At 38.7% G+C, this 5514-nt stretch overlaps 1 non-coding gene across 1 annotated transcript; it reads right to left on the minus strand.

The window, feature by feature from the left end:
• Positions 1-4786: 4786 nt before the first annotated feature.
• On the minus strand, positions 4787-4948 carry LOC119744133. The gene has a single exon (XR_005273543.1). It is a non-coding gene; the product is annotated as a U1 spliceosomal RNA (small nuclear RNA).
• Positions 4949-5514: the final 566 nt, after the last annotated feature.

Raw genomic sequence — 5514 nt, forward strand, 5'->3', positions numbered from 1 at the left:
CAATGCAAAGCATAATGTCAGTTTCTAACATGTGAAAGTACCATACCATGAAGCCACACCCAATATCTCAGGCTGATGTGGGAATATTTGCTCAAAATTATTCCACACCAATTTCGTTGGCTCCAGTGGGCATGCCACACAGTGTTATTTATAGCTCCTGCCTGGACTCCACATTGTATTCGCAATAATTAGTATATACACGCAAACGTATTTCACTGATCACTTCTTGTGCAAATTACTTTAACAGAAAAAGAAACATATTTACTTGTACTCGTCGCACCTAAGGAAAATATCTATTTAAAAAAGTATTGCTTAGATGTAGCTCAATCAAACTATTGTATATTAGATCATGTACATGTAAATAATAACTTGTTTCAACTCATGATAATTTAAGGCTCCTTAGTTGAGTTAGTTAAAAGTTGAAGATTTGAAAAGTGAATTTAAAATGAAGGTTTTAAAATACTTTGCACAATGGTACTCTTGTTCACAAATGGAATTTCAAAACATTTAAGTATACTAATTGCAATTATTTGTTATTATTACACATATTTTATACACAGCATCATCAGAATATACACTTGGCTGAATTGCATTCTTCCATTTGCACAAATCATTTTCGCAAAGAGGAATTACGTTATGCATTAAAGGTAAATCGCCCAACTCATTGCAGAAAGAGGCTCAGAACTTCAAACAGCTATAGGCTCGAACTTTATACATTAAAGGCACAAGATCATTTGCTATCCATGCATTTTGTTCGTTTCCAATAAAAAAACACAAAAGAAGAATGTTAAAAACCTCACCTGTTGAAGTTTCATCCGAGTGGATACAACACTTTTCAAGAAAATGCTATTTTCAAAAAAGTGATAAATCATGCAAAACCTTTTGATCACAAAACATGATTTCATATACCTTAGTAGCACTCTTTACTTCCAAAAATAAGTTTGTTGACTGATCTTTGGAAATCATCTACATTTCTTGATTTCTTCTAAGTGACAAGTCATACGGAATAATTTCACGGTTCCAAGTAAGCTTTTTGATATTTTTTGGTAGATTACTTTTGGCATTAAAAGTGCAAATGGTCCTAATAGGCCTTTTTGACAGTTTGACACTTTTTGTATACCGGTATAAAGGATGGCAACACAAAAAAGAAGATTCAAGTATTCAGATATATTTGTCTTTAAATGTAGTCATTATTTAGAAAAATAGAATACATGATGTAATTGGAAGTTATATACACTTTTATAGCCAAAAACAGGGCCTATATATTAAACAAACGACCTGATTTATAAGGTTATCATATACTTCTCACCTGAAGTTTTACAGGTCAAAACTCAAACATTTTAAAAGCAGTTCTAGAAGATTATCTCCGTATTTATTTTTGTACTTATAAAGCGAGTAGTATTGTTCGAAATAACTGTACAAATTAAGAATGACAGAGGAATAATTTGATGTAAATTATAATGTAGGCTTAACAGTATTCTGATAAATACATATTGTTAATTGGATCGTATTTTTGAAGTCAAAGAAGTTGATTTCAAAATGTGTATGACCTCATCCATTATTGCAGTTTGTACCTTTTCACCACATTAACCGACTTAGAAAATGTATCCACGCTCGTCAATATTGAAACGTTCTGAACGAAAATTTCCCATCTCAAAGGGAATGTACGACATTTGCTTTTGCTGCAATTTTCAGAAATAAATGGATTTGGAGGATTAGAATGTTATAGCAAATATTGTTATACTGACTTGTTTTACGTTTTGGGCTTGTAGATAGTGGAAAAACCAAGAAAACAATCATGTTCTTGTAGTCTGGTTCCCGGACTCCACTTATGAAACACTGCACTTTGTAGACTTTGGGGACTCTTGTAAGGTCAGAGAGTCTGGCAGGCTTGTACCTCTTCACAGGTGTGTAATCATTTGCAAAGAAAATGCGGAATAACTAAATATGAAAAATTAAGAGCACTTGTTGCAAATAAACCATTTTTTTCACCAACGCTGGTCGGCCGACTAGCGTTGGAAAAATACAATTTTTCTTGAAAATTTTAGTACACCAGGAGCCACGATTTTACAGGATGCTTTAGGCTGTTATTCCCTAACAATCCAGTAAGGTATTTCGTGAAAAATTGATCATTTCGTTCTTTTTGATGTTTGCAAATGTTGTATCTTCCCTTTAACGTCATGCATATATAACAATACGGGTTAGTGCACTACAAAAACTGCTGACTGTGGTACATCTATGTAGGCCTATACAGTATGCCCCCAAAAATACATCTGACTGTTTTTAAAATAACTACAAAACCATGAGGTTAATTTTGAAAATGTTGGTCGTGCAGGTACTCCTAAGCCTTGGCCTCAACCCGTATGAGTTTCGTTTCAGTCACGCATCACTACACATTGTCAATTTATCGCAACAACATTTTTGGACACTGTGACCAAGTTCAGTGCTGTTTTATGTAAGCTGTGTAAAATCCTGCATGTTGTGAAAAAAAGGCCGATGGACGTGGTTTGGGATTGGAATCGTTTGCCCTTGCCATGATGACTGAGTGCGGCAAAAATTTAATGATTCCAATACACATACCACCTGCAGCCCATTTCACAATATATTTTACACAGCTTACTTAACACATTATAATACTGAAATTCAATAAGGCATGGAAATTGGTCACAGTGTCCAAAAAGTTTGTTGAGATCAATGATAATAGTGTAGTGATGCGTGACTGAAATGGCTTTGGAGTATCTGCACAACCAACACATTTCAAAATTGGCCGCATGGTTTTGTAGTATTATTTCAAAAATAGTCAGACGGACACTTGGGGACATACTGTAGAACAACTGGTGTACATCTAAAAGTTTTGCATAGGGGCGGATTGGCGGAGGGAATTAGCTTTGCGGGTGACGCTACTGTTTTTCCTCGGTGTTATTTCCCCATTTTTCTTGGGGGGGGGGGGACGACTCAGGAGGGGTGAGAACAACTGTATATGTCAGTTAAGTAGTAGGTACTACCTCCATGGTATTATCATGCACAATATTCCCACACTTATACAAGAAATCCCTTTTTATCAATTTCTTGATCACTGCTAACTAATTTTTAAGAAATGTTTGGAGTACATGTATACGCGCGCTTTGGAAACTTGATCGGTGCCGCCCCAGAAATCTGAAAACGGCCATTTTGTGAGCTCCGTGTAGATTTTCTTCGACAAGCGATAGCGTGGATTATGATGTTTTGTTGTACGCCGGCAATTATAGATATTACCTCAAAAGTAACGCATCGTGCACTGTACTAGCGTCGTCGAAGCGGTGAAAAGAGGCCTAGGGCTAGGGGTGCATGTTTTCGTTTTCCGTGCGAGGAAAATTGGGCAAAAAAAAAAATCATATGCTAAACTTCCTAAATTTACTCTCAAATTTTCTTCCAATGCAGGAGAAAGCATTTTCCTCGACCACTAAAAGATGGTTTTACTTAGATTTCCCTCCTTCAGACCGTACGGTTATCAAAGGGAGTGGTATCGGTTACCTCTTAATAAGTCTTTCTTATAAGACGTTCGATATAAATGGACTGCCCGTAAAAACTTCAAGAGTGCACTCTATATCGTTACGGTATGATCCTATTTACTCGCAATTTAGAGTTTACGATTGTAAGGGGATATTGACAGCAACTCGCTAATAAGGTCAATTTTGATATTTCTATACATGGAGCATAATTAGAATGACAAAAAGTTGCATAGGAGTCTGCGCATGGAGGAAGGAAGAAATGGTCTGGATATCCCCCGTTGTCCAACTGAACCCTTTCTGTCCCGGTCCAACGTATGCAACTTTATGCGACCCCCGCACGCCAGCCAATCGGAGTCGACAAGACGTAATTTCATTCCGAAATCTGGACTATATATAAGCTGCATGTTGATTGGTCAATTTGGATTCTATGCATGTTTTTGTAATTACGTAAAACAACAACGGGCATAGAGATCTAATAAAACCCGACATTGGCTTTCAAAACGGGTTACCGAAGACCCGATATGACGCCCGCTGAACCTCAAGGTCAGAATATCAAGGTCAAGGTGAAGTCTAGTTGCATCATTAATCGCCAAATCTGCTCGCGTATCGTCTTGTTAGGTTTTGCCCTTCACCGACGTACACACACTGCTTACTAAAGTGTGTTACCTCCCGAGTGAAAGTTGGAAACATAACTCGGGTGGGACTGGAACCCACGACCTCCTGCTTTCTATAGTGCAGTGGCGTAAATCTGTGGGGGAGAATGGGGGACGAGCAAAATCCAAAAATGGCCCGGCCGTGGAAAATCGGAAAAACGGTGGGGGGGGGGGGGGGGGGGGGGGCTGGGCAACGCATTACACTAGGGGAGCGCTCTTGAGGATATAGATGTATATCAATACGTATACTCGCGCTTACATCAAAAAGGGGCATTTTTAAAGCTTTGGTATTTTGTTGTTGTTGCCCCCCAGATCCGCCCTTGTGGATGGTACCCTAAATTAAGCACATGGTTATTTCTTGGCATTGGTGCAAGACGGCCAGAGCTTATTGTGCACTCGCATTTTGTTGCAAGTGAAACGGCAAATTTAACAGCTGAATGGAGATCTCAGAACAATTTTAATGACTGCAAATGTATCAGGGATGACTTGTAACTTAAATAGCGAAACACTGCAATAATCTGCCCGAAATGAGAGTAAAATGCGACATTTGTCTCCTTAATTATTTCATAAGATGTTATGAAAAGAGAATATCCTGTATTGGATGAAGTATTATTGCATAAAAATCTGTCTTTGGTTTGTTGCACGGGGAGAGCGCGAACGCAGTCCCCACTATCAGAAATTGTACTCCCGAGTTCCCCACGTTTGGGGGAATCGCATCAGTCAGCCCACCGAAGTGCAATGGTAAGGCCTCGCAATGGGAGAACCGCCTGCTTGATCACGGTATTTCCTGAGCCAGGTAAGTATGCTGTTAAATAAAAAAATTTAGATGTTTTTTCTGCGTGTAACACTCTATTCCCTGTAGCAGAAAAATTTTGCGCCGTAACTGTCGTTTTGCTCAGTATACTGCGCATGCGTTATTCAATTACATATGCATAATACAGGTGCCCGTGTACGTGTACATGCATACGGGTGCACCACGTATACGGTACTTTTACGTACGTACGTAGGCGCATTTCGCATGAACTTGCGAGTTGCTATCGCACATCGCCTGCAAATATAATGTACATGTACATCGGTTCTGCCATGCTTCTGCTTACTAAAGATGTACATGTACTTCGAACCCTTCATTTCAAAAGCTCAGTGCGCACGTGCAGATCGAACTTTTTTTGGTAAAAAGCATTGTCCATTTCTACTTTTCTGCTATGCCTGGAAATTAGCAGATTGAACGTTTTGACAACATGCCTTTTTTTCAGCTTCCTTTTCTTCGACCACTAAAAGATGATTTTACTATCTTTTTTTTTAGCGTTTCGTGAAATCGGCCCTAGCTGGTCCCAGGTTAATAGATTAGCGCCCTCGATCCTATAGCCTGT

Source organism: Patiria miniata, unplaced genomic scaffold (genome assembly GCF_015706575.1).
Source record: "Patiria miniata isolate m_02_andy unplaced genomic scaffold, ASM1570657v1 HiC_scaffold_6, whole genome shotgun sequence".
In the NCBI taxonomy this organism is placed as follows: Eukaryota; Metazoa; Echinodermata; class Asteroidea; order Valvatida; family Asterinidae; genus Patiria; species Patiria miniata.